Source organism: Centroberyx affinis, unplaced genomic scaffold (assembly GCF_046629955.1).
Source record: "Centroberyx affinis isolate AG114_WGS23_722 - 3 ecotype Tasmania unplaced genomic scaffold, CSIRO-AGI_Caff_v1 ptg004460l_1, whole genome shotgun sequence".
NCBI classification, from domain to species: domain Eukaryota; kingdom Metazoa; phylum Chordata; class Actinopteri; order Beryciformes; family Berycidae; genus Centroberyx; species Centroberyx affinis.
The window spans coordinates 94,649-106,973 of record NW_027282125.1 but is presented as its reverse complement, the minus strand read 5'-3'; positions in this window follow the sequence as shown (position 1 = coordinate 106,973).

Genomic DNA, 12,325 nt, shown 5'->3' with positions numbered 1-12,325 from the left:
AACCAGCAGATGATGAAACACCAAGACATAAAAGTAGAATAGCATCTCTCTCCATCTCTCTCTTTGACTTGTTTTCTCTCTGTCTCTCTCTCTGTCTCTGTCTCTTTATTGAACTCACCATTAGCCAGAGTAGATAGTAATCAGGACAGAGACTGGTATGATAGCGGCTGGGGTCAGGAGAGCTGTTGATTGAGGCTGTGGCAGCAGGGCTGAAGCTCTTTGAGGGGGATTTTGACATGATGTGTTTCCATCCAACTGTTCAGGAAGTTTGGAGCAAACTTCTGAAATGTCACAAAAGACAAAATGGCAATTAGGGGCGCTTCCATCAGCTGGGTTGACGCGAATAAATAGGCTTCTTCAACGTGGGACGTCTATGTCAGATAACACATTGATGAGAAAATGGAAAGTCTTTCAACAACTGATTAATAATGTTTTTTTATGTAAGGGATGATGTACTGCAAGCAAGTCGTTACCACAACATAGGGTTAGCTCAGACTCTGATTCAAGCTGAAGGGGCTTATTTTGCAATAATCACCACCTGGCTGTACAGTATCTTGCTTATTACACGGCTACTTACTGTCTGCAACCATGGAGTAACGTCTTTTTGGCGCCAGGTGTCGACAGTTAGTTTGATTAGAAACATAATCGACCTGTGGATTGATATGATTAGATGTGAAACAGCAGGCTGATATTCAGAATGCCATCACTGGCCAATCAGAATTGAGTTTTCAATGAAGATCTGTAATATTGCTCTTTAGTGTCAGCTAATGTTGGCCATATGTCATGCTCTCTGAAGACAAAAACTAAGAAATGATGCACTCGTCTACCAAATAATAACCGCTATACAGCCACAACGGGCACCTTATACACAGGAGAGGCAATGGGTTTGACTTTTCTAGGAGGTTGTGGTGGACAGACAGCATTTCACAAAGCCACATTTGAACTCCTGTGCAATGAGATGAACTCTTCATTGGGCCAAGCATGCGAAGTCAGTGTCATTATTTATTCGTCAGATGAGTTTCGTGCATCATTTCTTAATCGACAAAAAAAACTTAAAGCATACATAATAACATTTTTGCGATATTGATAAAAAAAAATGACATTTCCATTCAGCCTTTCCAACTTGATACATCAAAAAAAAAAGCAGGTAAAAGCAAGTGAAAACCTCAGTTGAGAAGCACCTCTCTTGACCCAGACTCTATCAACTGGTATTCTGGATTTATAATCTACTCGCGTTGGTAGCAGATCAATCTAGAGACAGAGGCTCACCGTTGTCCCCATAATCACAGTAAAGGACGGCCACCATATATTGTTGTTGGATGATTTAAATCTCCCATCATCCCCTTTTCCCTTCTCTCCGCCCCTCCCTCTCTATCTCTTTCTCTCTCTTTGCTTTTCTCCATCTTTCAGCCTCATGAATACTGAGTAGCACATCAAATATTCATAACACACGCACGCCACACACACACACACTTACTCGCGCATTGGCGTACACACTGGGGCTTGCATGCGAACCCTAACAAAAGCTTACACACACATGCGCGCCCTCGCACTCTCTCTTTCTTTCTTATACACTCGAACGCACGCATACACACATATAAATACTGTAGCCTCACACTCATTCACATGCTGCGAGAGACAACCGGCTCAAACCAAGCAGCCATGAAAGTTTAATACACCAGTTGTCAAACTGCTTCACACACACACACACACACACACACACACTACATCTCTCTCTTTTTCTCTCTCTCTCATGGCCATTAAAGTTTAATCCATGGGATGTCAAGTCGATTCATTTTATTGAGCTGTTTGTAGCTCCTGTATTTTTACACTCTTTAAATATTTAAAACATATTCAGACTCCAGGATACAGCCGACATCATCATCATCATAACCCTACTGTAGGTTTGTGGCACCTATCAGGACTTGGGCCTGCGAGAGAGATTCATATTCATCAACCGCAAAAAGAAAATTAAATTAGCACTAACACTAACTTCATGTGGCTCTTTATCAAGGTATTGCTTCCAGCACAAACCTTTGACAACTGCTACATTCCTGTAACTGTGTCTGCTTTAAGTAGAGTACACATTAAGATTCAAACCTTTTCTGAAAGAGTCTAATTAAATGTCAGACTCTTAGTCGGTGTCGCCTTCCATGTAGCGACTTACATACGTGAACCACTTGACCTTTAAACTCTATCCTGATTCTTGCAAACTTTGAAGCTCAGTAGAGAAGAGCGTCCCATCCATAGAGATATAACAGTAGATGGGACATGTCATAGAGAATGCCTATTCTGGAATGGGACCATATGGCAGCCATCTTACCTGGGTCTACTTCTCAGCTGACTGTAATTGGAACCAATGGTGATCACTGGCATTTGGAGGCGCCAACATCCAAAATTGCCTCATGCAACTTTGAGCCCAATATACCAATATAACTATTAATTCTTAAATTATATGCCTATTACATACGATTAATCATCTACTGTAAAAGTAAATATTGAATTAACTATGGATAACTCAATCTCACCAACCAGCCATAGTTATGCTACGATAAGATGAGTGAATTGGACATGTAAAAGCCTTCATCTTCAGTATGCACTTAAGTTACAGCATAGTTAAAGGATTACGTATCCTAACTCTAAAAGATGTCCACCTAAAAATCCATTCAAGTGGAAGAAATTTATGTAGAAAGTGAGAAAGTCATAAGTATGTTCTTTACTGTTATTTTGGGTACAGCAGCGATGCAATAGGTATGAGGCATTGAATAAGAGAAATCCGGTTTATAATAGAAAGTACTTCCATTATAAAGGAACATCATGTAGCAATTGCTAGCATATGATTTTCTTCTTTCTTCTTGACTTGTCAAGTGTACTTTTTTCAGTGTAAAACACCTCAACTTGTTACATTTGGGATGTTCAAATCTTGTATTAGGAACAGCAAAATCATAAACGCCTCGACTAATCAGTGCTCCTCCTTCATCACATGACCCCTGTAGTTGTGAAGCAGTACAAGCTGTCATCAATCATGGGATAATCATCTCTGAAGGGAATAAATCAGGATCTTTGAGACAAGGTTTCTAAAGCGGTCTACCCAGTGGGAAAGAATCTACATGTTGTTTTAAGTGCAGTAGATATGCCGTAGTTACAGGAGTGTCGCAACTGTCAAAGCTTTGTGCTGGAATGGTCACAATGATGGGGAAGAAATTATCATTTAATGGCAATGAATCAATCAATCAAATTAATCTCTTTCTTTTGCAGCTTTTGTTCTTGCTATTACTGTATGTTCCTGGGTTTTTACACAGTGAAATGAGAATGTTCTTTATTCTTTAGCTGACAACTCAGCAGCTGCTACTAAAGACTTTAAAACACACTGGACATCACAAGGCAGATCAACAGTGCAACAAGATAAACATTAGACACAGACATTACAACATAAAGACATTTCAAGAAATTCAACTTCAACAACTGATAATGTTTTAAGGAAACTAATGGAAAATGTATGAGTTCATCAACTTTTCACAGGAGGGGTGAAGTTGCTCAACAAAAGCAGCAGGGGGGCGTAACGAGCAAGGAGACCCTCCAGAGAAAATGTCTCCTTTGGGGATGAAGAGTATCGCCTGAAAAGTGTCCCAAGTCAGTCTCAAGTCTTGAGGCACAAGTCTCAAGTCTAAATGTAGATTACCAAGTCAAGTCCATGTCATTAATGTCAAGTCTCAAGTCTAAATGTAGAACAGCAAGTCAAGTCAGAACAAATCAAGAGTCCAGTATCAATTTACTATCTTAAAGAAAACTAAATATCTAGGACAACTTGGTAAGAGCATCATGCGTTTGATCTCTATAATCAGTTTCAACTTCAATAAATTCAATCATTCCATACAAATTCAGAAAACAGAATTTAAATTCAATCGTCTGCTGGAACAAATCTCATCACTTTCAATCTAAGTCATTTACACAAACACAAGATCTCAAGTCAAGACTTTAGAAACCTTTTCAAGTCAAGTCAAGTCTCAAGTCTTCTCTTCATGCATCAAGTCGAGTCTCAAGCCATTCAACCTGGGAGGGAGGAAAGGAGGAAGCAAGGGATAAGAGAAAGAGAGGGGAGAGATAGAGATGACTTCAATTGAGGCCCCAATACCACAAATTTTGCCAAACCCACCTCATTGTCTCTAGCACATAGAAAGCTCAGTGGGAATAGGAGCCAATCACAGCTTAATTACAGCTCATGAGTGGAGCATTAGCTAATTAAGTCAGGTAAAACAGAGGGAGATTTGATTAAAGCGACTAGTTGCACTAAATTATAGAGGATGTCAGTGTGAGAAAAAAAAAGACTGCTCTTTAATAACGCTCTTCAATGAAACATCTTACAACAAGACGAAAAAAAAAGTACCTAAAAAGGCCGTGAACGCTCGCCAACTCCCAGAACTCCAAAAGAAAGAGAGAGAGAAAGAGAAATAGAGACTTTTCAAGCGATTCTTTGCAGGCTTTGATGAAAATTACCTAGAAAGGCCTTTAAAACAGCATGTGAGGAACCTGCAAACGTTGCTGCCGCGCTACTTTTCTTGATTTTTGAAATACATGCATACATTTCAATGCGTTCCTCCTGACAAATTGCCCTATAGACTTCTATGGGGGCAAATGATCCTTCCCTTTCGGCATGCATACCAAATGCCTACGCTCGCATGTACGGTTTCGGAACTGTGCATTCTGATTCTTTTCCTCTCCGCTAAGCTCTCGCCACCCCTCTCATCTTTGTCTCTCTGTCTCTCTGTCAGTCGCTTTCTTCCCCTCCCTCCCTCCACCAAGACCCTGTCATTTTACCAGCTATCCCCAGAGATGAGGGGAGAGAGATCATAGAGTCGAACGCAAAAAGCGTAGGACAAGAGGGAAAGAGGTAGAGAGAGAGAGAGAGAGAGAGAGATTTACAAGTATTTGACACACAGGGTTCTTGTCATGGCTAATCAAATACAATGAAGGATTGATTTTTGATGCTGACTTCCAAAAATAGTTACAATGCATCTGTTCATCTAAGGATGCAGGTACCATCTTCATTTCTTTTTCTTTTAGTAGTGATTGAGAATGTGTGACAGCAGATGTTCCTCTCCAGAAGCCATTTTTTAAATACCTTGCTCAGGATCACTGGCTCCAGGCTAATGGCTATGCTGCCCTCTTGTGGATAAATGGTATATAACCTCTTACAGGGCATTAACTGTGTACCGGGCCTAAAAGAGATAAGACAAAGATGAGGGAGAGAAAGATGGAGATAAATATGTACATAATTAAAAGATGATGGGCGGAAGAATACAGTGAATAACAGAGAGAGACATGAGGAAGGCGGGGAGGGAGAGAGAGAGAGAGAGAGACAGAGAGATGGAGAGATGAAGAGGGAGGAGGTAAGAAATCGAGAGGTCAAAGAGTAGTCAGATTGCAGCTTTGGGAGGAGTGCTAGCTCGCGACGCAGTGGCAGCGTGTCATTTCTGTCGAGCACAACAATCTGTCAATGGACTTATCTAGTGGGGACAGACGAGGGAGAGAGCGGTAGAGAGAGAGAAGGGGGAGGGGTTGAGAGAGAAGAGGAAAAAGAGAGAGAGAGAGAGGGTATTCCATCTGTCTGTCTCAAGTGTTCCTTAGGGGAACAGACAGAGAAGAGAGAGTGAGATGAAGTGATACTCAAAGACAGAGGGACAGACAGAGACGAGGTGGAGTTAGTCCGCCGAGAGAGGGAAAGGGATGGAGTGAGAGAAATATGGATAATGGATGGAGTAGCTATTTCTGCCGTACTCTTTACCCAGATGTCCTATTATCAGTGTGTTGTCAAACCAAAGAAGAAGTGACTCATTATTCTAGACCAGGCGTGGGTTTCCCAAAAGGTCTTGGAGGGCTGCAAGTGTTTTGAAAGTTGCAAAGTTGCAGTTCTAAACACAGACAAACCATGCAGAGTCGCATTTTACCCTCTTTGGACATGTAGATCAGATCTGGGACATAAATTTTGGCAACATCTCTGGTGCTAAGCAGTCATTGCTGTGGTGTTTTTGTACCGTACGTCCCACAGGACCGCCAGTACTGTGACGTCTTCTTCCTTGGATTTTCTGTTGATGCAGTCTGAGTTTCTCTTTTCTTTGTCTGTTGAGTCACGGTGGCTATCACTGCTCATGCCAACTACCCTGTTCTTCTTCTGTTTATTTGAAACGAAGCGGAGACGTAAAGCGCATCGCTTACTGTGCGCCAGAGGATTTTTCCCAGGAAAGAGCTACCAGAACAGTAAATGTTAAAGATTTCATGAACTGGATATATGCTGAATCGCTATTGAGTTGATATCAAACAGCAATGGAGATTAGCAGAATGAACAGAGAGAGAGAGAGAGAGCAAGAGAGAGAAACTGCCAACTGAAAGCTTTGGTTTCATCTGGTCCAGACGTTCGTGAAACACCTGTTCCATCCTCAGTGGCTAAAGTCCACATGTTTTCTGCCAGCAATGACGAACAAGCGGCTCCAGCCCACGGAAAACACCTGTCATTTTGTAATTAGAAATCGAGGCCTTTTTGGAGGTGAGTTAGTGTCCACCTTCTTTGGAATCCATGACAAAATTTCAGGTGGAAAAAGGATTTTCTTTTCATTGTCTTCGAACGTACTTTCCCCACGGCGATGCCTACTGTTAAACACAGTTCCCTCCCATCACACCTTGATGTCCTCTGACTATTCAACAACAGCCATAACCAAAATGATCGACTCACTGCATTTATCTCAAACAGGTTCACTTGAAGGTTTTCAGTGTAGATGTACAACAGTTAAATGACTGACATACCAAAACCCAAACTCAGCGGTAAAGTGTTTGAATAGTCACATTTGCTTGAGGGCTTTTTGGAGCACCAGCTGACATCCAATTCAAGCTCCAATCAAATGAGCAATGAGCCAGTTCAGACAATATGCCGTTGTTTAGCTCAGTGACTACAGCCATGCACCCTCCCACGCTCCACCTCACCACTTCTCTCTCCTGCAGAACAGAATTAATTTAGTCCATCACTTCTTGGAGCTCCAGTTAGGACCCACTTCATCATCAGATGGCTGATAAGCCAGCCTTATTGGGCACTTTCTGTTCCATCACCATCCCAAACAAATGCATTTGGCTACTTACTTGTGTTAGCACTGATAGATTTGGTCAGTGGCCTTTTGGAAAACCAGTTAGTATTTGCTTCAGCAATAAGATTAAATGGACCATAAGCCAACCTGATTGCTTTGGAACGTCCAGTGGGTAAAAGTCCCCTTGGTTTCTGCCTATTCCACCATACAAAGAAAAGCAGTGGTTCCAACATATTAGAATGAATAGAAAAGGCAACCTGTTCACCCTCCAAACCAAGGCTCATTTCAATGACAGTATCATCAAATATTCAATGGCAGCCAACTTAAGAATGCCAGCCAAATGTTCTGCTGTTCAAGAACGCTGATTTGAATAGGAACACCCATTGCTGTTCCAGCGCTGTTGGTTCCATATTTAGATCTGGTTCATGACCATTTGAAGTGCTTCTGTTCCTGCCCCAGCCTTATTAGAGAATTTGTTTTATAGCTTTTTGAAATTCTGGTTAGCATTTTCTTCCACCTTCAATCAAGCTCACTGATTGTTATCCCAACATTCAAACATGAGCAAAACAATAAGTCTAGGCTTATTGTACAAAATATTGACACCACCAGTTCTTTCCATGAAACAGGTTGACCAGGGGAATCCAATTGAAAGCCATGATCCCTTATAGATTTCACTTATTAAATCCTTCATTCATTCATCATCATTCAAGGGGATGACACACAGACTTAGGAAGCTGGTGCTAATATTTTATACAGTCTATCTAGTTATATTTGGTTGAGGGATTTACATTCTTTAACTCTGCTTATTGCTGAATCACTATTCTGTCCAATTTCATAATGAGCTAAGGAGCTTAAACCAGGTAGTATTTACTTCCATGGTCATTAAGGTAGGCTTGTTAGCCATATACAATTGACAGCAAGGTTAAGTTCACATAATTTCTGGCTGTCCTACTTGTAGACACAGGGAAATAGAGTTGTTACATTTGGTTGAGGGATAAGTAGTGTTTGCTTCTATGTCCATTTACATAGATAATTAAGTTTTTGGCAATTCTACCCAAACATAGAGAAGCAGTGTTTAGATTTTGTCCAGGCATTTATGGAATTCATATAGTATTTAAGAATTAGAAACACTTTATTCTCCAAGTACAATACTGACTTGCATTGTTAGCGTACATACTGACACGCAGTACAAGCACAACACTTCAAATGGGGCATGCACGGCATACCATAGACAGTGCTATAGACAATACATATCTCTCTCCAAAACTACATTTCATATCTATGCTGAATTTAATTCCATCTTCAGTTAAATGGACAATTATCCAGCGTTATTATCCAAATCATAAAGTTGTCATGCTGTTTGATGGCCAAAAACAGATTTGGTCCAGTTATTATTAATTGATTGATTGATTGATTGATTGATTGATTGATTGATTGATTGATTGATCTCTTCATTTCACCCCTAGATTATGATTAAGAAAACATGCATACCACAACTCATCCAATGCAACAAGCAACAAGCCTTTTCAGCCTTCGTGGAAAACCACTCAGGCTCAGTGCTGGGAGTTGGCTGACTTCTGGCTGTTTTTGGCCATCTCATTTTCACAGCTATTTTCTGTTCATTGACTGGTACTGGCCTGGTTTGAGTGATACACACACACACACACACACACAGTTGCCATGGTGAAAAGCACAGGTAGACAGTAGTTGGAAGTCCGTCTCTCTCTTCCTCCTTCCTACCTTTCCTTCTCTCTCTTCCTCTTTTTCTTACACACATCTCAATGTACTGCTTGCCTATCACTCCCCTTTCTCTCTGTCTGCTTTTGTATTACATGGGCTAGCACTGTTCTATTTAGCAGAGGTCATTGCATCATATGTACCCCCGCTACCTTCTATCCAAGCAGTCAAAAATAACACTGGTAGCAGAGCTTTTTCTTACCATACTTCCTTTCTTTGGAACATTCTCCTTGTTGCGATTAGAGAAGCAAGCTCTACCGATGTCTTTAAACCCAGGCTTAAATCCTATATATTTTCACTATCATTTGGTCATTGAGCTTTGCACAATTTCTGGGAGTGACTCAGCCTCTTCTTACAGTAAGGTCAGACCAGTTAGCTAGCACTGGTTCGGGTTCCTGCCTATGGGACTTTGTGTGTCCTGTTTTCCCGGTCTGTGTGCACCTGTTCATTCATGTTATGACTGTTTGTGTGACTGGGAGTGAGTGAATTTGTCTGCTGTGTGCACATGCGTCTCCTATCTGTTCCAGGCTGTGGTTGTGGCTTGGCGGTGTTGGTGTGTTCCCAGATGATGGCGACCAAACTGCTGTTGATTGACCCACTGCACGCCTGACTGTCCTGGTACAGGGATCCCTCTCCATTTTTTTCCCTAATGAGATTTTTGTGGGAGGTTTTCCTTGTCTTCAGTTGAGAGTCTAAGGTTGGGCAGTGTTGTTTTCATTCACCACTTCCATAATGTAGCCGTTGTGAAGCCCTTTGAGACTGTAACTGTGATCAAGAGCTACATAAATAAACTTGACTTTTTCTTTCTCTCTGCCCATGTCTCTCTATCAGTGCTACTTTCTCCTTCTATCTGTCTTTCCCTATCTCACTTTTTCCCTCGCTCTGAAAAATGAGGAGTGACAACTCCACTATTGAGGACATTCTCATAGGGATACCATTGAAACATCAGCACTGAGGCTGGCTTAATGTGAGAAAAATACACTTGCTGCCACAAAAAGCCTCTCTCTGTTATTCCAGGGTTCCCACCAGAGCCCTGATGCAAAATTCCATGACTTTTCCCATGACTAAGTTAGAGCACTTCAATGGCCTGAAGATGTGATCACTTCCTGGACTGTTGATGTTGATTTACAGCTCAGAAAAGTTGTACAGTGGTCAACAGTCTGGGGCCGGATTCACCAATGTGTTCTTAAGATACCTAAATCTTAAGAAATTACATAAGAGGAAATTAGGAACTTTTCAAAATAGGGCCTGAATTAATTATTATTAATTAGAATAAATTTGAGAACTTTCATTTCATGAATACCATTTATTCATGTGTTTTTTCTTAGGAAGAAACATAAGAAGAAAGGAAATATATAAGAACTTTTTATTCTTAAGAATAAAGTTAAGAAGAAAATGGCACTTGAGAAGATTTTTTTTTCTTATGAAGGTTTTGTGAATCCGGCCCAAGGTTTCCACTCCAGTTGGGCTGAAAAACATGTAATGCAATAAATGTGTGAACTGTTTGTTGAAAAGTTGAAAAACTGGTGCATTCCTGTAAAGTGACCCATTCGTAAATTGCCTGATATTCCCTGACTTTCCTTGAGAATTAATACAATTCCCTGACTTTCCCTGTCTGGAACACACCTTGCAAAATTCCATGATATTCCAGAAAGTCAATGGCCAGTTGGCGGCCTGTTATTAATACCTAAAGGGGCCATGAAGAGGCTGCCATGAGACATGCCTGTATAAAATTAATATAATATCCTGAGGGGTCTTTGGTAGTGCCAGGGGTCCTGACACTGTTCAAGGGCTGTGTAAGTCATGCCTGAATAAAATTAGTATGCTACCCAGCCGTATCTGACATGATCATTTGAAAGCTGCCCTACGACATGCCTGACTAGAACTAGCTTAACATCCACATGGTCATTCCAGGGGTCCCAAAAGCATACAGAAACGGCTCCCTTGGGACATGCCTGACTGTAATTAGTGACCATAGTATTAATATCTCAAGGGCTCATACAGAGGCTGTCCTATATTATGCCTGAATAAAATTGATGTAATATCCAGAGGGGTCATTATGAGGGATAAAGGGGTCCTAACATTGTACAATTGCTGTTCGGGGACATGCCTGCATATATTTGGTGTAATATCCATAGGGGTTGGGGGGGGGGGGGGTATTTCTGTGGGTATAGCTGTGCAGAGGCTGTCCTGGGCTGCCTATGGGATATCCCTGGTTATAATTAATGTAACATCCCTTATATGGGGGCCGCTGTGGATTTACTAAAGGGCACAGAGAGAGACAGCGAGCCAAAGTAAAGGTCTTTACTCTTCCTCCACACTTCCATTCCTCTCTTTTTCTCTCAAACGGCTAAAGGTCTGGTCTCCGGGGCACGATAGGTGCAGAGATCGGCTTTTTAATATCAGTGAAGTCCTGACTGTTAAAATTTATTAAAGTTATCACTGTAATCTATCATTGATAGAGGGGGGGACATTATGGCCATGCCCTCATTAGCAAGTTAAGGGGGTTCAGAGAGGGATGGAGGGAGAGGCAAGGAAACAGAGAGAGAGAGAGAGAGAAAGGGAGGAAGGAGGCGCCAGTAGAAGAGAGGGAGGCATAGAAAGTTGAGAGTTTTCATAGCTCACAAAATTGTTTTGCTGATTCCATTACAATAAACTCATCTTTTTGACTTCAAATGTGTTTCCTCAAATTCATGTGTAATGAGTGTTGGAAATTTCATTGAGTTAATGGAAAGATTGTGATGCATGAGTGTGCTTCAACTTCTGCAGCAATTACACAGAGACTAACTTGGCCTTATCAACCAGTTCAACCCATTACATGGATATTGAAATGTATGAAGTAATGTTTCAATCACATGCATTTTTTAATCCTTTTTGTAACATACCAAGCAGCTGATATACTTTAGCTGTTGCACTGTTCAGTTTAGTATCAGGAAGGACTTGTGTACTGAAACACATGCTAGTGCTCTGTGGGACTAATACAGCCAGTTTGGAAGGGAAATGGGCATCAAAAAATTCTGCAATTGCAATAGGGAAGACATTCCTTCTATGGTTAGGGATATATATGTATATATGATATATACAGTATGTGGGACCGATATTAGCTTTTCATTAATAAATGGATATTATAATAATAATAATAATAATAATAATAATAATAATAATGCACCATCCATACATAGAATGCAACTCAAAGTGATTTACATAAAATAAATGAATTAAAACAATTACAAGCAAAAGCAAAATGTTGAAGCAAAATCAAGTATACAAGCAAAAGCAAAACAGAAATTAAAACAGTAATTTGTCTAGTAAAATGACATAAAGAAAGAAAGAAAGAAAGAAAGAAAGAAATAGGTAAGGCTAAAAAACAGAAATATTCTTTTAGCATACTCAAGTATAGGAACAAACCTCTATACCTATGATTTACTGCATTCCAGCATAGGAAAGACCCTCCTGAGTTGAGCTCAGAGGAACACAGTGTGTGGTGATATTGTACAGAGATCAGTTGCCGT